The following is a 20,585-nucleotide window of genomic DNA, read 5'->3' as shown; positions in this document are numbered from 1 at the left end:
GAGGCAAGGAATCCTGAGGCGCCTAACTCACCTCCTGACTCCCCAAAGTCTGTCCACCATCTACAAGGCACAAGTCGGGAGTGTGATGGAATACTCTCCATTTGCCTGGATGGGTGCAGCTCCAACAACACTCAAGAAGCTCGACACCATCCAGGACAAAGCAGCCCGCTTGATTGGCACACCATCCACAAACATTCACTCCCTCCACCACCGACACACATTGGCAGCAGTGTGTACCATCGACAAGATGCACTGCAGCAATGCACCAAGGCTCCTTAGCACCTTCCAAACCCACGACCTCTACCAACTAGAAGGACAAGGGCAGCAAATACATGGGAACACCACCACCTGCAAGTTCCCCTCCAAGTCACACACCATCCTGACTTGGAACTATATCGCCGTTCCTTCACTGTCGCTGGGTCAAAATCCTGGAACTCCGTTCCTAATAGCACTGTGGGTGTACCTACCCCACATGGACTGCAGCGGTTCAAGAAGGTAGCTCACCACCACCTTCTCGAGGGCAGTTAGGGATAGGCAATAAATGCTGGCCTGGCCGGCAATGCCCACATCCCATGAACGAATAAAAAAAAACTAACTTTTTGGCCAAGCTTTTGGTCACCTCTCCTAATATCTCCTTATGTGGCTCAGAGTCAAATTTTGTTTGATTACACTCCTTGGGAGTCTTGCCACATTAAAGGTGCTATATAAATGCAACTTGTTGCTGTAGAGTGAAGTAAGGTGATAGGGACAGGTGGGGATGTGGTAGGAATATGGGATTAGAGTAGGATTAGTATAAATGGGTGGTTGATGGTCGGCACAGACTCGGTGGGCCGAAGGGCCTGTTTCAGTGCTGTATCTCTAAACTAAACTAAATAGTGTTGAAAAATGAAGCCACACTATTTAAAGGAGGAATAATCATTCCTTCTGCTCAGTTATTCAGAATTTGTTTTGCTTCTGTTTCCTGTCACAGTATTGGGCAGTTAGTTTAGGCTCGTTAGATTGCCATGACAGAATTTGCTGCTGTGCCTTGTGGAAAGTGAGGTAATGGAGCAGTTGTAATTAGTGTGCAAAGTTCATCCTTGTAACTGCAGTATGCTGCTTTAGTGAGATGATGTCATGGGTGAGCTTGCCATTAATTAGTTATAGGCTGGTTAAGGAGATCTATGGAATATAAATATAGTGCTGAATCTGGCATGGTGCTGATTCCCCAGACTGATACTGGACTTAAAGGATTGAATTATGAGGACAGGTTGCACCAACTTGGCTTGTATTCCCTTGAGTTTAAAAGGTTGAGGGGTGATCCAGAATCATAGAACTGTTGCTCGGGTAGCGACAGGGGAGGGAATCCAGAACAAGTGGGTATAATCTCAAAATTAGACCTGCGCCATTCAAGAGGGAAATCTGGAATTCTGTGTATGCTGGGGGTGTCAATTGAAATTTTCAAGTCTGGGACCGGTTGAGTTTTGTTGGGTCCCAAGGGAAGGATGTGGAGCAGAGGCAGGTAAATTGAGTTGCGATACAGATCAACCATAATGTAATAGAATGTTGGGACAACCTCGAGGGGCTGAATGGTTTCCTGTTCCTGTGTTCTAGTCTTCAGCATTGGTTATGCTATGAAGCTGAATTGTATTACCAAAAATGCAAATACATCTGATGATGTGATGGACTGCTTTGTGCTGAAATATAGATGGTAGCATTTATTGAATCTTGCAGTGCAGAAGGAGGCCATTTGGCCCATCGTGCATGTGCCAGCTCTTTTGAAAGAGCTATCCAATTAGTCCCACTCACTCCCCTGTTTCTTTCCCTTAGACCCTGCATATTTTCAAGTATTTACTATTGAATCTGCTTCCACCGCCCTTTCAGGCAGTGCATTCCAGATCACAACAACTCACTGTGCAAAAAAAATTCTCATCTCCCCCTCTGGTTCCTTTGCCTTAAATCTGTGTCCATCTGGTTACCCACCCTCCAACAACTGGAAACAGTTTCTCCTTAATTACTCTATCAAAACCCCTCATTTAAGTCTCTGTTAACCTTCTCTGCTCTAAGAAGAACAATCCCAGCTTCTCCACATAAGTGAAATCCCTCATCCTTGGTGTATTCTGGTAAATCTCCTCCACATCCTCTCCAAGACCTTGAGGTCCTTTCTAAGGTGTGGTGCCCAGAATTGGACACAAACCTCCAGCTGGAGATGAACTAATGATTTATAAAGGTTTACAAAACAACAGCTTGCATTTATATAGCACCTTTACTGTAATAAATGCCCCAAGATGCTTCACAGGAGTGTAATCAAACAAAATTTGACACCAAGTCACAAAAGGAGATATTAGATCAGGTGACCAAAATCTTGATCAAAGAGGTCGGTTTTATGGAGCATCTGAAAGGAAGAGAGAGAGGTGTAGAGGTTTAGGGAGGGAATTCCAGAGCTTAGGGCCCAGACAGCTGAAGGCACGGCCGCCAGTGGTGGAGCGATGGGAATCGGGGATGCACGAGAGGCCAGAATTGCAGGTGTACAGAGAGCTTGAAGGATTGTAGATCTGGAGGAGATTACAGATATAGGGAGAGTCATCGGTTCTTTGCTTTTGTACTCTGCCTTAATTTATAAAGTCAAGGATCCCATATGCTTTTTTAACAGTGTTCTGAACTCGTCCTGCCACCTTCAAAAATTTGGGTCCATACACCACCAGGTCTCTCTGTTACGGCACCCCCTTTAAAATTGAACCATTTAGTTTATAGTGTCTCTCCTCATTCTTTCTTTCAAAATAAGTCACTTCATGCTTTTTGCTTCAAATTGAATCTGCCATGTGACTTCCCATTTCGCCATTCACACCAGTGTGTCTTTCTGATTGTGTTAGCCGTGGAGTTGCTGTGAAATGGTATCGCAGTGTCCCAGAGTAGCTGCGAAACGGTATCGCAGTGTCCCAGAGTAGCTGTGAAACGGTATCGCAGTGTCCCAGAGTAGCTGTGAAACGGTAACGCAGTCTCCCAGAGTAGCTGTGAAACGGTATCGCTATGTCCCAGAGTAGCTGTGAAATAGTATCGCAGTGTCCCAGAGTAGCTGTGAAATGGTTTCGCAGTGTCCCAGAGTAGCTGTGAAACGGTATCGCAGTGTCCCAGAGTAGCTGTGAAATGGTAGCGCAGTGTCCCAGAATAGCTGTGAAATGGTATCGCAGTGGCCCAGAGTAGCTGTGAAACGGTATCGCAGTGTCCCAGAGTAGCTGTGAAATGGTTTCGCAGTGTCCCAGAGTAGCTGTGAAACGGTATCGCAGTGTCCCAGAGTAGCTGTGAAATGGTATCGCAGTGTCCCAGAGTATCTGTGAAATGGTATCGCAGTGTCCCAGAGTAGCTGTGAAACGGTATCGCAGTGTCCCAGAGTAGCTGTGAAACGGTATCGCAGTGTCCCAGAGTAGCTGTGAAACGGTATCGCAGTGTCCCAGAGTAGCTGTGAAACGGTATCGCAGTGTCCCAGAGTAGCTGTGAAACGGTATCGCAGTCTCGCAGAGTAGCTGTGAAACGGTATCGCAGTCTCGCAGAGTAGCTGTGAAACGGTATCGCAGTCTCCCAGAGTAGCTGTGAAACGGTATCGCAGTCTCCCAGAGTAGCTGTGAAACGGTATCGCAGTGTCCCAGAGTAGCTGTGAAATAGTATCGCAGTGTCCCAGAGTAGCTGTGAAATGGTTTCGCAGTGTCCCAGAGTAGCTGTGAAACGGTATCGCAGTGTCCCAGAGTAGCTTTGAAATGGTAGTGCAGTGTCCCAGAATAGCTGTGAAATGGTTTCGCAGTGTCCCAGAGTAGCTGTGAAACGGTATCGCAGTGTCCCAGAGTAGCTGTGAAACGGTATCGCAGTGTCCCAGAGTAGCTGCGAAACGGTATCGCAGTGTCCCAGAGTAGCTGCGAAACGGTATCGCAGTGTCACAGAGTAGCTGCGAAATGGTATCGCAGTGTCCCAGAGTAGCTGCGAAATGGTATCGCAGTGTCCCAGAGTAGCTGTGAAATGGTATCGCAGTGTCCCAGAGTAGCTGTGAAACGGTATCGCAGTGTCCCAGAGTAGCTGTGAAATGGTATCGCAGTGTCCCAGAGTATCTGTGAAATGGTATCGCAGTGTCCCAGAGTAGCTGTGAAACGGTATCGCAGTGTCCCAGAGTAGCTGTGAAATGGTAGCGCAGTGTCCCAGAATAGCTGTGAAATGGTATCGCAGTGGCCCAGAGTAGCTGTGAAACGGTATCGCAGTGTCCCAGAGTAGCTGTGAAACGGTATCGCAGTGTCCCAGAGTAGCTGCGAAACGGTATTGCAGTGTCCCAGAGTAGCTGTGAAATGGTATCGCAGTGTCCCAGAGTAGCTGTGAAATGGTATCGCAGTGTCCCAGAGTATCTGTGAAATGGTATCGCAGTGTCCCAGAGTAGCTGTGAAACGGTATCGCAGTGTCCCAGAGTAGCTGTGAAACGGTATCGCAGTGTCCCAGAGTAGCTGTGAAACGGTATCGCAGTGTCCCAGAGTAGCTGTGAAACGGTATCGCAGTGTCCCAGAGTAGCTGTGAAACGGTATCGCAGTGTCCCAGAGTAGCTGTGAAACGGTATCGCAGTGTCCCAGAGTAGCTGTGAAACGGTATCGCAGTGTCCCAGAGTAGCTGTGAAACGGTATCGCAGTGTCCCAGAGTAGCTGTGAAACGGTATCGCAGTGTCCCAGAGTAGCTGTGAAACGGTATCGCAGTGTCCCAGAGTAGCTGTGAAATGGTTTCGCAGTGTCCCAGAGTAGCTGTGAAACGGTATCGCAGTGTCCCAGAGTAGCTGTGAAATGGTATCGCAGTGTCCCAGAGTATCTGTGAAATGGTATCGCAGTGTCCCAGAGTAGCTGTGAAACGGTATCGCAGTGTCCCAGAGTAGCTGTGAAACGGTATCGCAGTGTCCCAGAGTAGCTGTGAAACGGTATCGCATGGTCCCAGAGTAGCTGTGAAACGGTATCGCAGTGTCCCAGAGTAGCTGTGAAATGGTATCGCAGTGTCCCAGAGTAGCTGTGAAATGGTATCGCAGTGTCCCAGAGTAGCTGTGAAATGGTATCGCAGTGTCCCAGAGTAGCTGTGAAATGGTATCGCAGTGTCCCAGAGTAGCTGTGAAACGGTATCGCAGTGTCCCAGAGTAGCTGTGAAACGGTATCGCAGTGTCCCAGCGTAGCTGTGAAACGGTATCGCAGTCTCCCAGAGTAGCTGTGAAACGGTATCGCAATGTCCCAGAGTAGCTGTGAAATAGTATCGCAGTGTCCCAGAGTAGCTGTGAAATGGTTTTGCAGTGTCCCAGAGTAGCTGTGAAACGGTATCGCAGTGTCCCAGAGTAGCTGCGAAACGGTATCGCAGTGTCCCAGAGTAGCTGCGAAACGGTATCGCAGTGTCACAGAGTAGCTGCGAAATGGTATCGCAGTGTCCCAGAGTAGCTGCGAAATGGTATCGCAGTGTCCCAGAGTAGCTGTGAAATGGTATCGCAGTGTCTCAGAGTAGCTGTGAAACGGTATCGCAGTGTCCCAGAGTAGCTGCGAAATGGTATCGCAGTGTCCCAGAGTATCTGTGAAATGGTATCGCAGTGTCCCAGAGTAGCTGTGAAACGGTATCGCAGTGTCCCAGAGTAGCTGTGAAACGGTATCGCAGTGTCCCAGAGTAGCTGTGAAACGGTATCGCAGTGTCCCAGAGTAGCTGTGAAACGGTATCGCAGTGTCCCAGAGTAGCTGTGAAACGGTATCGCAGTGTCCCAGAGTAGCTGTGAAACGGTATCGCAGTCTCGCAGAGTAGCTGTGAAACGGTATCGCAGTGTCCCAGAGTAGCTGTGAAACGGTATCGCAGTATCCCAGAGTAGCTGTGAAACGGTATCGCAGTGTCCCAGAGTAGCTGTGAAATAGTATCGCAGTGTCCCAGAGTAGCTGTGAAATGGTTTCGCAGTGTCCCAGAGTAGCTGTGAAACGGTATCGCAGTGTCCCAGAGTAGCTTTGAAATGGTAGTGCAGTGTCCCAGAATAGCTGTGAAATGGTTTCGCAGTGTCCCAGAGTAGCTGTGAAACGGTATCGCAGTGTCCCAGAGTAGCTGTGAAACGGTATCGCAGTGTCCCAGAGTAGCTGCGAAACGGTATCGCAGTGTCCCAGAGTAGCTGCGAAACGGTATCGCAGTGTCACAGAGTAGCTGCGAAATGGTATCGCAGTGTCCCAGAGTAGCTGCGAAATGGTATCGCAGTGTCCCAGAGTAGCTGTGAAATGGTATCGCAGTGTCTCAGAGTAGCTGTGAAACGGTATCGCAGTGTCCCAGAGTAGCTGCGAAATGGTATCGCAGTGTCCCAGAGTAGCTGTGAAACGGTATCGCAGTGTCCCAGAGTAGCTGTGAAACGGTATCGCAGTGTCCCAGAGTAGCTGTGAAACGGTATCGCAGTGTCCCAGAGTAGCTGTGAAACGGTATCGCAGTGTCCCAGAGTAGCTGTGAAATGGTATCGCATGGTCCCAGAGTAGCTGTGAAACGGTATCGCAGTGTCCCAGAGTAGCTGTGAAATGGTATCGCAGTGTCCCAGAGTAGCTGTGAAATGGTATCGCAGTGTCCCAGAGTAGCTGTGAAATGGTATCGCAGTGTCCCAGAGTAGCTGTGAAATGGTATCGCAGTGTCCCAGAGTAGCTGTGAAACGGTATCGCAGTGTCCCAGAGTAGCTGTGAAACGGTATCGCAGTGTCCCAGCGTAGCTGTGAAACGGTATCGCAGTCTCCCAGAGTAGCTGTGAAACGGTATCGCAATGTCCCAGAGTAGCTGTGAAATAGTATCGCAGTGTCCCAGAGTAGCTGTGAAATGGTTTTGCAGTGTCCCAGAGTAGCTGTGAAACGGTATCGCAGTGTCCCAGAGTAGCTGCGAAACGGTATCGCAGTGTCCCAGAGTAGCTGCGAAACGGTATCGCAGTGTCACAGAGTAGCTGCGAAATGGTATCGCAGTGTCCCAGAGTAGCTGCGAAATGGTATCGCAGTGTCCCAGAGTAGCTGTGAAATGGTATCGCAGTGTCTCAGAGTAGCTGTGAAACGGTATCGCAGTGTCCCAGAGTAGCTGCGAAATGGTATCGCAGTGTCCCAGAGTAGCTGTGAAACGGTATCGCAGTGTCCCAGAGTAGCTGTGAAACGGTATCGCAGTGTCCCAGAGTAGCTGTGAAACGGTATCGCAGTGTCCCAGAGTAGCTGTGAAACGGTATCGCAGTGTCCCAGAGTAGCTGTGAAACGGTATCGCATGGTCCCAGAGTAGCTGTGAAACGGTATCGCAGTGTCCCAGAGTAGCTGTGAAATGGTATCGCAGTGTCCCAGAGTAGCTGTGAAATGGTATCGCAGTGTCCCAGAGTAGCTGTGAAATGGTATCGCAGTGTCCCAGAGTAGCTGTGAAATGGTATCGCAGTGTCCCAGAGTAGCTGTGAAATGGTATCGCAGTGTCCCAGAGTAGCTGTGAAACGGTATCGCAGTGTCCCAGAGTAGCTGTGAAACGGTATCGCAGTGTCCCAGAGTAGCTGTGAAACGGTATCGCAGTCTCCCAGAGTAGCTGTGAAACGGTATCGCAATGTCCCAGAGTAGCTGTGAAATAGTATCGCAGTGTCCCAGAGTAGCTGTGAAATGGTTTTGCAGTGTCCCAGAGTAGCTGTGAAACGGTATCGCAGTGTCCCAGAGTAGTTGTGAAATGGTAGTGCAGTGTCCCAGAATAGCTGTGAAATGGTTTCGCAGTGTCCCAGAGTAGCTGCGAAACGGTATCGCAGTGTCCCAGAGTAGCTGCGAAACGGTATCGCAGTGTCCCAGAGTAGCTGCGAAGCGGTATCGCAGTGTCCCAGAGTAGCTGCGAAACGGTATTGCAGTGTCCCAGAGTAGCTGCGAAATGGTATCGCAGTGTCCCAGAGTAGCTGCGAAATGGTATCGCAGTGTCCCAGAGTAGCTGTGAAACGGTATCGCATGGTCCCAGAGTAGCTGTGAAATGGTATCGCAGTGTCCCAGAGTAGCTGTGAAATGGTATCGCAGTGTCCCAGAGTAGCTGTGAAATGGCATCGCAGTGTCCCAGAGTAGCTGTGAAATGGTATCGCAGTGTCCCAGAGTAGCTGTGAAATGGTATCGCAGTGTCCCAGAGTAGCTGTGAAATGGTATCGCAGTGTCCCAGAGTAGCTGTGAAATGGTATCGCAGTGTCCCAGAGTAGCTGTGAAATGGTATCGCAGTGTCCCAGAGTAGCTGTGAAATGGTATCGCAGTGTCCCAGAGTAGCTGTGAAATGGTATCGCAGTGTCCCAGAGTAGCTGTGAAATGGTATCGCAGTGTCCCAGAGTAGCTGTGAAATGGTATCGCAGTGTCCCAGAGTAGCTGTGAAATGGTATCGCAGTGTCCCAGAGTAGCTGTGAAACGGTATCGCAGTGTCCCAGAGTAGCTGTGAAACGGTATCGCAGTGTCCCAGCGTAGCTGTGAAACGGTATCGCAGTGTGCCAGAGTAGCTGTGAAACGGTATCGCAGTGTCCCAGAGTAGCTGTGAAACGGTATCGCAGTGTCCCAGAGTAGCTGTGAAACGGTATCGCAGTGTCCCAGCGTAGCTGTGAAACGGTATCGCAGTGTCCCAGCGTAGCTGTGAAACGGTATCGCAGTGTCCCAGCGTAGCTGTGAAATGGTATCGCAGTGTCCCAGAGTAGCTGTGAAACGGTATCGCAGTGTCCCAGAGTAGCTGTGAAATGGTATCGCAGTGTCCCAGAGTAGCTGTGAAATGGTATCGCAGTGTCCCAGAGTAGCTGTGAAATGGTATCGCAGTGTCCCAGAGTAGCTGTGAAATGCTATCGCAGTGTCCCAGAGTAGCTGTGAAATGCTATCGCAGTGTCCCAGAGTAGCTGTGAAATGGTATCGCAGTGTCCCAGAGTAGCTGTGAAATGCTATCGCAGTGTCCCAGAGTAGCTGTGAAATGCTATCGCAGTGTCCCAGAGTAGCTGTGAAACGGTATCGCAGTGTCCCAGAGTAGCTGTGAAATGGTATCGCAGTGTCCCAGAGTAGCTGTGAAACGGTATCGCAGTGTCCCAGCGTAGCTGTGAAACGGTATCGCAGTGTCCCAGAGTAGCTGTGAAACGGTATCGCAGTGTCCCAGAGTAGCTGTGAAATGGTATCGCAGTGTCCCAGAGTAGCTGTGAAATGGTATCGCAGTGTCCCAGAGTAGCTGTGAAATGGTATCGCAGTGTCCCAGAGTAGCTGTGAAATGGTATCGCAGTGTCCCAGAGTAGCTGTGAAATGCTATCGCAGTGTCCCAGAGTAGCTGTGAAATGGTATCGCAGTGTCCCAGAGTAGCTGTGAAATGCTATCGCAGTGTCCCAGAGTAGCTGTGAAATGCTATCGCAGTGTCCCAGAGTAGCTGTGAAACGGTATCGCAGTGTCCCAGATTAGCTGTGAAACGGTATCGCAGTGTCCCAGATTAGCTGTGAAACGGTATCGCAGTGTCCCAGAGTAGCTGTGAAACGGTATCGCAGTGTCCCAGAGTAGCTGTGAAACGGTATCGCAGTGTCCCAGAGTAGCTGTGAAACGGTATCGCAGTGTCCCAGAGTAGCTGTGAAATGGTATCGCAGTGTCCCAGAGTAGCTGTGAAACGGTATCGCAGTGTCCCAGAGTAGCTGTGCAACGGTATCGCAGTGTCCCAGAGTAGCTGTGAAACGGTATCGCAGTGTCCCAGAGTAGCTGTGAAACGGTATCGCAGTGTCCCAGATTAGCTGTGAAACGGTATCGCAGTGTCCCAGAATAGCTGTGAAACGGTATCGCAGTGTCCCAGAGTAGCTGTGAAACGGTATCGCAGTGTCCCAGAGTAGCTGTGAAACGGTATCGCAGTGTCCCAGAGTAGCTGTGAAACGGTATCGCAGTGTCCCAGAGTAGCTGTGAAACGGTATCGCAGTGTCCCAGAGTAGCTGTGAAATGCTATCGCAGTATCCCAGAGTAGCTGTGAAATGGTATCGCAGTGTCCCAGAGTAGCTGTGAAATGGTATCGCAGTGTCCCAGAGTAGCTGTGAAATGGTATCGCAGTGTCCCAGCGTAGCGGTGAAATGCTATCGCAGTGTCCCAGAGTAGCTGTGAAACGGTATCGCAGTGTCCCAGAGTAGCTGTGAAACGGTATCGCAGTGTCCCAGAGTAGCTGTGAAACGGTATCGCAGTGTCCCAGAGTAGCTGTGAAACGGTATCGCAGTGTCCCAGCGTAGCTGTGAAACGGTATCGCAGTGTCCCAGCGTAGCTGTGAAACGGTATCGCAGTGTCCCAGCGTAGCTGTGAAACGGTATCGCAGTGTCCCAGAGTAGCTGTGAAACGGTATCGCAGTGTCCCAGAGTAGCTGTGAAATGGTATCGCAGTGTCCCAGAGTAGCTGTGAAATGGTATCGCAGTGTCCCAGAGTAGCTGTGAAATGGTATCGCAGTGTCCCAGATTAGCTGTGAAATGCTATCGCAGTGTCCCAGAGTAGCTGTGAAATGGTATCGCAGTGTCCCAGAGTAGCTGTGAAATGCTATCGCAGTGTCCCAGAGTAGCTGTGAAATGCTATCGCAGTGTCCCAGAGTAGCTGTGAAACGGTATCGCAGTGTCCCAGATTAGCTGTGAAACGGTAACGCAGTGTCCCAGAGTAGCTGTGCAACGGTATCGCAGTGTCCCAGAGTAGCTGTGAAACGGTATCGCAGTGTCCCAGAGTAGCTGTGAAACGGTATCGCAGTGTCCCAGATTAGCTGTGAAACGGTATCGCAGTGTCCCAGAGTAGCTGTGAAATGGTATCGCAGTGTCCCAGAGTAGCTGTGAAACGGTATCGCAGTGTCCCAGAGTAGCTGTGAAACGGTATCGCAGTGTCCCAGAGTAGCTGTGAAACGGTATCGCAGTGTCCCAGAGTAGCTGTGAAACGGTATCGCAGTGTCCCAGAGTAGCTGTGAAATGCTATCGCAGTATCCCAGAATAGCTGTGAAATGGTATCGCAGTGTCCCAGAGTAGCTGTGAAATGGTATCGCAGTGTCCCAGATTAGCCTTGGAAAACAGACTTGTTCAAATGTGCTTTGTCTGACAGGAGTGAAATTGCTGTTGGCTTTAACCCAGAGCCATCCTGGGGTGATGGTGGGAGGGGCGTTTGCAGGTCCCCTCAGCAAAGCTGGTCATGGAACTGGCTCCTCACTCATGTTGCTCCGTCCCACACAGCTGTCCAGGTACTGAATCTGGATTTGGGGACAGAAGTGGAAGCAAGAGGTCAGTGGACCTCCTCCTTGGAGAAAGTCTTCTGCACTTCACTTCAGAGTCAGGTCGAGTCGTGAATCTGGTTTTACACAGACACAGAAGTAAGCGATCCTACTCCCAACAGATTAGATTTAAGCTCTGCAGTCCTGCCACATCTAGTCGTGTATGGTGGTGGACAATTAGACAACTAACCGGAAGAGGAGGCTTTCCAAATATCTCCACCCTCAATGATGGGGGAGCCCAGCAAATTCGTGCACAAGAAAAGGTCGATGCATTTGGAACAGTCTTCAGCCAGAAGTGCCGAGTTGATGATCCACCTTGGCCTCCTCCTGAGGTCCCCAGTCTCACAGATGCCACTCTTCAGCCAATCCGATTCACTCCATGTGATATCAAGAAACGGCTGACGGCACTGGATACTGCAAAGGCTATAGGTCCTGACAACATCCCAGCTGTAGAACTAACCATGCCCCTAGCCAAGCTGTTCCAGTTCAGCTACTACAAGGCATAAGTCAGGAGTGTGATGGAATACTCTCCACTTGTCTGGATGGGTGCAGCTCCAACAACACTCAAGAAGCTCAACACCATCCAGGACAAAGCAGCCCGCTTGATTGGTACCCCATCCACCATCTTCAACATTCATTCCCTCCATCTCCGACACACAGTGGCAACTCACCAAGGCTCCTTAGACAGCACCTTCCAAACTTGTGACCTCTACCGTCTAGAAGGACAAGGGCAGCAGATGCATGGAAACACCACCACCTGCAAGTTCCCCTCCAAGACTCACACCATCCTGACTTGGAAATATATCGCTGTTCCTTCACTGTCACTGGGTCAAAATCCTGGAACTCCCTCCCTCAACAAAACTGTGGGTATACCTACACCCCAAGGACTGCAGCAGTTCAAGAAGGCATGAATAACAAAAAACTACAATCAGCTTTGATGTAAAGTGAAGCCGCTTTGCATGGATTGTTGTCAGTGGTTGATGGGGTCTTAAGCAAATTGGATGTGGATAAAAGAGTAAATGGGAGAGGTTTAGGGCAGAGAGCAGGAGAAACCTTGTGATGCAGAAGGTTGCGAGGCTATGAAACATGCTACCGGAATTAGATTAAAAATAGATCATGTCAACATTTAAGGACGTGTCAGACTGGGGTCGAAGAGAAGGCGATAAAGGGATATGGAAACAGAGCAGGCACATGGCATTGTGAAGGAATCTAGCTATAATGAGGGGTTATAAAGTTAAAATAATTAATTTCCTATGAATGAGGGATTAAAAAGTTTAAAAAAGCGTTCAGCTTCCAAAAAAGTTTTTAAACAGTTCATCTCTTTAGTACTAAAAGCCTCAGTGAAGAAGTTTGCCTCATTTTAGAGCCATAAAGGCAGTTTCTGATCAGGAGGATTCATTCCTACAAACACTTAAAGGGATAGACAGGGTAGACACAGCTAAGATGTTTCTCCTGGCTGGGGAGTCTAGAACCAGGGGACACATTTTCAAAATAGGGACAAGCCACTTAGGACTGAGATGAAGAGGAATTTCTTTACTCAGAGGGTTGTGAATCTTTGGAATTCTATACCTCAGAGGTCTGTGGAAGCTCAGTCATTGAGTATGTTTAAAGCAGAGATTGACAGATTTCTAAATACAAATGACATAAGGGGATATGGGGATAGTGTGGGAAAAAGGCATTGAAGTGGATGATCAGCCATGATCATATTGAATGGCGGGGCAGTCTCAATAGGCTGAATGGCCTACTCCTGTTCCTGTGTTCCAAAAGTCACAAACTCCACCACATGGTAAAACATTGATAACATAGTTTTGAAAACTGTTACAAAAGCTACCGTAGTGTAATAGTTGATGAGATGGTTTTATGCTGATGGCCCTAAACCACAGTCAACTAAATTCTTGACAAAGCTAAATCCAAAAACCTGAATTATAATCTTGAAACACAGTTAGATGACTAATGAAAAATTGGCCATCATGAAGCTCACAGCTTGGCTTTTTTAAGAATCAAAGAGGGACAGACCTTACCTAGAAATTAATAGTTATGCAACCTTTCTTTGGAATCAGAGAGGATGGACCTTATCCAGAAATTAACAATTATATAGCCTGATTTGGGGAATAAAGGGGAACAAACTTACTTACAGTTGAGGTAACATCCCCATAGGTAAGAAATTAGTTATGCAACTTGAAAAACAGTATAAATATTGGAAGCACACTTTGGATTTGTTGGACTCGCTCCAGGATCTCTCACAGTACAGCTGTGTCTATTGGAGTGACGTGATGATAATTCTCCCCTTAAGTGGGACAGAGGTATCTCACTAACTTTGTAGTTTTCTACTCGGGCATTTAAGATAAATGTTACTTTGCTAATTGATGGATATCTTTCTTAGATATTTTACTGTAACAATATTTAGATTTAAAAATTGTATCTCTGCTAGAAACAAGATTGTACTTTCTACCTTTTCCTAGAACTATTAATGTTGTGATTGACTGTCTCACCAACTGTGAATTGTGTGTTCTGTTCTTTAATGAACTTTTATTTAAATTAGAACTTACATTGTCTCACATAATTTTCTGTATCATTTACTGGTGAACCCATCTCCATGAACTCTTTGGTGGGGAGGTGGAAAGATTCCCGGACCCTCATAATATCCGGGTTATTATAATCTGGCTGAAACTTGTTAAAAAGGCTATTGGGAGGATGATAATATTCTCAGCTGGCTCCTTTAGGGAGAGTTAGAGCAGTCCTTCAGAACCATTTAAGTGTCTTTGGGATCTGTCTTTCTCAATCTTAAATGGGACTGATCATCTGAGAAGTATGCTTGATCCAGGATAGCCCCAAAAAGGGGCTTGGATTATAATCCACTACAGCATTAGGATACTGTTCATGTGGAGGATAACATCAGTGATCTCCAGCAGTGTGCTGTGCTGAATTATTTCAATTCACTGTCTTTTCTTTTTCTTGGTCAAATTTATAACCAGGTATTTATAACTATTATGACTATTTTAATAACTTAAAATTATTTTATAATTAATTGTAACAACAACTCTAACATGAACTGTGTGGGCCAAATGATCTGTATCCATGTTATAATTTCTAATTAATCCTATAGTCCTGCCGCTGTAGTGTAAACGTAGCTTGAAAGATCTGGAACTAAGCAATATTTTACAGAAATTAACTTGTAGTGAAATATGTTACTCCTGCCTCAACTTGACTTTAAGGCATCATCATCATCAACAAATGTAATGTTCCTGTTAATGTGTTACACCCAGTGGATGCAGGTTGCCACATAATCCTTTGATGTTCCATGTTAGTAAACTAAGAATGCAAGGAATAGCTAGTTATAATTAATTATAAAATAATTCTAAGTTATTAAAATAGTCATAATAGTTATAAATACCTGGTTATAAATTTGACCAAGAAAAAGAAAAGACAGTGAATTGAAATAATTCAGCACAGCACACTGCTGGAGATCACTGATGTTATCGAGCTGAATTGCAGAATAATCTTCAAAGGCACATTATCATCCCTGTCATATGTATTAAAGGAGCTGTTTCCATGCTGTCTATCAAACACATTCACTTGATGCCAGTGTAGCACTGTGCTCGAGATCAGTGTGGTGGAAACGCTGTGCTTTCTTACTGCCCGCTCCATCCCCAAACCCACAATTCATTGTGAATTTCTGTTTGAAAAATGTTTCTATAAAATATCTTCTGTATTTAGAAAAGGACAAGTTCAGCTAAGCTCTGTGCGAGAGTGCAGCATCACTGCGGATGAGCACAGGCTGGAGATGGCATTGAATCCCTCATTCTCCATGCTAAGGGTGTAGGATCACTTAATAAGCCCTGCAAAGCTCACTTTCTAATGGGATGAGGAGGGGTGGGGATGATTGTCAGAGTTCACTAATATCTGATCAGAAATCACTTATAAAAAGGGGCATCAGCAAATCGCCTGCCTGAGCGAAATGTGTGTTACAAAAGAAAAAGTGCCAAGAATTAGCAAGAGAAACTGAAGAGGAAATATTCTGTTGAAATAAATTCCACCAGTTTAACAGTATCAGTAATTTCTGGAGGATTGCCATAAGAATTTTGATCGAGTAAATCAGGAGAAACTGTTTCCAGTGTCAGGATGGTCGGTAACCAGAGGATACAGATTGAAGGTAATTGGAGAAAAAAGCCAGAGAGGAAATGAGGTGAAATGTTTTTGTGCAGCGAGTTGTTGTGATCTGGAACACGCTGCCTGAAAGAGTGGTGGAAGCAGATTCAATAGTAACTTTCAAAAGGGAATTGGATAAATACTTGATAGAGAAATTAGCATGGCTTTGGGGAAAGAGCAGGGGCGTGGGACCACACCTGGAGTACTATGTACAGTTTTAATCTCCTTACCTAAGGAAGGAAGAAAGAGAGTGCTATGGAGGTTCACCAGACTGATTCCTGGAATGAGGGGATATTACAATGAGGAGAGATTGAGTAGACTAGGCCTATATTCCCTAGAGTTTAGAAGAATGAAAGGTGATCTCATTGAAACATATAAAATCATAAGGGGTTTGAAAGGGTAGATGGTGGGAGGATGTTTTCTCCTGGCTGGGGATTCTAGAAGGGAGCTCATAGTCGTAGAATAAAGCTGGCCATTTAGGACTGAGAAGAGCAGGAATTTCTTCACTCAGAGGGTTGTGAATCTTTGGAATTCTCTACCGCAGAGAGCTGTGGATATTCAGTTGTTGAGTATGTTCAAGACAGAGATCGATAGATTTTTGAATACTAAGGGAATTAATGGATATGGGGATAGTGTGGGAAGGTGGAGATGAGGGGGAAGATCAACCATGATCTTATTGAATAACAGAGCAGGATCAAAGGGCCGAATGGCCTAATCCAGCTCCTATTTCTTATGTTATGTTCTTGTGACTATTTGGATAACTCTTCAAAGAACTGGCAAGGCATGATGGGTTGAATGGTTTCCTTTTCTGATGTAGGATTCTATGAATCTTCTAAAGCTCTGGAAAGGAAGGAAAGACTCTACATTACTGTATGTTATGCTGCTCACAGGATAAAAGTTTTGATGTAAAGAGGCAGCAACTTAACTAAACTTATAGAACGTGCTGACATCCGTAATTGGTACAAGATTCACGCCTGATGCCCAGCTGTGTTGAGGCTTTATTGACCAAGCTCATCGACTGAAGTAAGCGGAGCCTTGTGTTGTTTCAAGACTTTGATCAAACATCAGAAATCAAAGGTTTTTAAATCAAAAGAAATGTGAAAATCCGGGGCTCTTCAAGTGTGAACCTCTTGAAATAAGATAGTCGTGACTCTCGCTGTTTAACGATGTAAATATGTAAATATTTAAACAGGGAAATTATGCCTGAGCAACTCATTTCAAGTGGCACCCATTTGATGAAAATATTAAATTAGCCAAGCATTCCTGACATTTAAAGAGGGAAGAAGATAAAGACTAGAAGAAGAAAGCAAGAATACAGGGAAAGAGATTTGCATTTATATTTCTCTTATCCCCTCTCTTCGAAATGTCCCGCACACTTCACATACATTGAATTGCTTTGAAGTGGATTGGATGCTCTGGATGTCACACGACCACCACCTTGTGCATAGCAGGAGCTCAAATGGTAATTGATCAATGAGCAGATGCTTTGTGTTTTTGTTGGTGTTTATTCAGGGAGGAATATTGATCAGAACGCTGGGAGATATCCTCAGTCTCCTTTTGATTAATTCCATGGGATCGTTACCATCCACCCAAACCATGGAAATCATTTAATACCTCATCTAAAGTTGGCCACCTCAGTCCTGACTCTCAGAGCAACGAGATTAATTGAGAGGAAGGAGGGATTGGATTGTAAACAGTGATTATATAAATTGGTCCGTGTTCTCACTGGAAAAGAGAAGATTGAGAGGTGTTGTGATTGTTTTTAACATTCTAACGGGACTGGATAATGTTGACCATGAAAAGCTGTTTCACCTTTCAACTTGTCTAGAACAATAGAACCAGCAGACACGGCTTGCACATGAAGTAGGAAATTTAAAACTAATCTGGGGAAACAATGGGAGAAATTTTATCTCCCAAAAAATAGGTGTGTTTGGGTTGGGTGGGAAGTTGAAATGTAAAGATTTGCAGCCAGTAACCCAGCCTGCCTGGAACTTGTATTTTCAACAGAGATGGTGCGAGGGGTGGGTGATAATCTGCTCTCAGGAGGCAGGCTGGTTATTGTGGGCCAGGAGGAGCCAAGAATGTTTTCCCCCCGACCCCACCCCACTCCATCAAGCTAATCTGTAAACCCCCGTCTCCAAGCTCTCCACTGCACTCCCCACCTGTGATCATCTCGAATACCGACCCCACCAATCTCTCCCTATCCCACCCACAATCATTGACCACCCCCCAATCTCTGAGTTCACTCACCCCCCCTCGAACTCTCTAACGCCCTCAATCTCCCCGAATTCGTCCTGCAGTCAGCAGTGCCCAGTCGCCCCTCACCACTAAACTCATCTGCAGCGTTTCCCGCCAGACAGGCCAAGCTGGTCACTCAGCCCAACTCGCGGCTTGGAGGTAAAACTCCAGGGCGTTCGGTGAGACCCGCGTGCTTGGTTTCCTGATGGCGACTCATCCTCTCCCCCACCCCCAACTCACCCAACTCTGAGATCAGAAAATATCGAGGCCAATATTTCAGTGAGTGAGTAGTCAATATATCGAAGAGGATTCTTGGGGAGACTTTGGAAGCTGTTATTAATGATTCATTCAAATATAAATTAGAGAGATTTATTTCAGGAAATAACATTCTGGGATCCAGTATCTGAGTAATCTGAGACATGACGTGTGGGGAGTGGAGCTCAGGGGGAACAGGTGACTTTGGCCCCATCGTTCCCAAACCTCTCTACCACTGGGGGTTTTCCTCACCTCATGTCTGGCTGTTGTAAACTCATTGATAGAGATTGATCAATATGATTAGTCAATGACTCCATTATCAAATAGTGGTTTGGTAGTACAGATCTTGAGTATTTCTGGAAATAGAGACGTTTTGTCGAAGCTTTTCGTCTTGCACTCATCAGGGCAATTTTTAAAATTCATTCATGGGATGTGGGCGTCGCTGGCTAGACCAGCATTTATTGCCCATCCCTAATTGCCCTTGAGAAGGTGGTGGTGAGCTGCCTTCTTGAACCGCTGCAGTCCATGTGAGGTAGGTGCACCCACAGTGCTGTTAGGAAGGGAGTTCCAGGATTTTGACCCAGCGACAGTGAAGGAACGGCGATATAGTTCCAAGTCAGGATGGTGTGTGACTTGGAGGAGAACTTGCAGGTGGTGGTGTTCCTATGCATTTGCTGCCCTTGCCCTTCTAGGTGGTAGAGGTCGCAGGTTTGGAAGGTGCTGTCTAAGGAGCCTTGGTGCATTGCTGCAGTGCATCTTGTAGATGGTACACACTGCTGCCACTGTGCGTCGGTGGTGGAGGGAGTGAATGTTTGTGGATGGTGTGCCAATCAAGCAGGCTGCTTTACACAAGAAATAGGAGCAGGAGTTGACCATACGGCCCATCGAGCCTGCTCTGCCATTCAAAACAATCATGGCTGGTCTTGGGCTTCAACTCCACTTTCCTGCCCGCTCCCCATATCCCTTGATTCCCTGCGAGACCAAAGATCTATCTATCCCAGCCTTAAATATATTCAATGATGGAGCATCCACAACCCTCTGGGGTAGAGAATTCCCAAGATTCACAACCCTTTGAGTGTAGTAATTTCTCCTCATCTCAGTCCTGAATGATTGACCGTTTATCCTGAGACTGTGTCCCCGTGTTCTAGATTCCCTGACCAGTGGGAACAATCTCTCAGCTTCTACCCTATCAAGCCCTTTCAGTATCTTGTATGTCTCAATTAGATCACCTCTCATTCTTCTAAACTCCAGAGAATATCGGCCCAATTTACTCAGCCTTTCATCATAGGACAACCCCCTCATCCCAGGGACCAATTTAGTAAATCTTCACTGCACTGCCTCCAGTACAAGTATATCCTTTCTTAAATGTGGAGACCAAAACTGCACACAGTATTCCAGGTGCAGTCTCACCAAAGCCTTGTGCAATTTTAGTAAGACTTATTTATTCCTGTACTCCAGTCTCCTTGCAATAAAGGACAACGTGCCATTTGCCTTCCTAATAGCCTGTTGCACCTGCTTGCTAACTTTCTGCATTCCTTGTACGAGTATCCCCAAGTCTCTGAACATCAACACTTACCAGTTTCACGCCTTTTAAAAAATATTCTGCTTTTCTATTTTTACGACCAAAGTGAACAACTTCACACTTCCCTACATTATACTCCATTTACCATCTTGTTGCCCACTTACTTAACCTGTCTATATCTCTTTGCAGCCTCTCTACATCCTCCCCACAGCTTACCTTTCCACCGAGCTTTGTATCATCAGCAAACTTAGATACATTACTCTCTGTCTCTTCATCCAAGTCATTAATAAAGATTGTAAATAGCTGAGGCTCCAGCACTGATCCTTGCGGCACACCACTATTCACTGCCTGACAACTTGAAAATGTCCCATTTGTGCTCACTGTCTGCTTCCTGTCTGTTAACCAATCCTCTATCCGTGCTAATATATTACCCTCAATTCCACAAGCCCTTATCTTGCCTATTAATCTTTTATGTGGTACCTTATTGAATGCCTTTTGAAAATCCAGGTATACTACATTTACTGATTCCCCTTTATCTACTCTACTAGTTACATCCTCAAAAAACTCCTGCTTTGTCCTGGAAAGCTGGAGCACAGATAGCTCAGTCGGTAGAGCATCAGACTTTTAATCTGAGGGTCCAGGGTTCAAGTCCCTGTTCGGGCGCTTTGTGTGAAACGCCGTTGCAGCTCCGCTGTTCGTGCCGTGCCGTCGCACATTCCGAGCCATGTACGTTGGCAGTAGAATGTGCAAACTCTGGCAGTCGTTTATGGGCGGCACAGTGGCGCAGTAGTTAGCACCGCAGCCTCACAGCTCCAGGGACCCGGGTTCGATTCCGGGTACTGCCTGTGTGGAGTTTGCAAGTTCTCCCTGTGTCTGCGTGGGTTTTCTCCGGGTGCTCCGGTTTCCTCCCACATGCCAAAGACTTGCAGGTTGATAGGTAAATTGGCCATTATAAATTGCCCCTGGTGTAGGTAGGTGGTAGGAGAATGGTAGGAAATATGGGATTAATGTAGGATTAGTATAAATGGGTGGTTGTTGGTCGGCACAGACTAAGTGGGCCGAAGGGCCTGGTTCAGTGCTGTATCTAAATAAAATAAAAAATAAAAATAAAATGATCTGATCAGGGTAGCCATTGTTACGCAGGATGTCTTTGATTCGCCCTATTTCAGCATCAAGCTTGCATGGTGAGCAGATGGCTCGGCACTATTTACGAGGTTGCTGAT

At 46.7% G+C, this 20,585-nt stretch overlaps 1 protein-coding gene and 1 non-coding gene across 5 annotated transcripts in view; both read left to right on the top strand.

The window, feature by feature from the left end:
• Positions 1–20,585, top strand: part of LOC137377470 (rho guanine nucleotide exchange factor 6-like) — a 272,593-nt gene that overhangs the window by 57,116 nt on the left and 194,892 nt on the right. The gene's annotated exons all lie outside the window — the stretch shown is intronic.
• On the top strand, positions 19,953–20,025 carry trnak-uuu (transfer RNA lysine (anticodon UUU)). Its single transcript has one exon. It is a non-coding gene; the product is annotated as a tRNA-Lys (tRNA).

This window comes from Heterodontus francisci, chromosome 15 (assembly GCF_036365525.1).
Source record: "Heterodontus francisci isolate sHetFra1 chromosome 15, sHetFra1.hap1, whole genome shotgun sequence".
Lineage (NCBI taxonomy): Eukaryota > Metazoa > Chordata > Chondrichthyes > Heterodontiformes > Heterodontidae > Heterodontus > Heterodontus francisci.
Note: the sequence above shows the minus strand (reverse complement) of the source record. Positions and strands in the feature narration are given on the sequence as shown.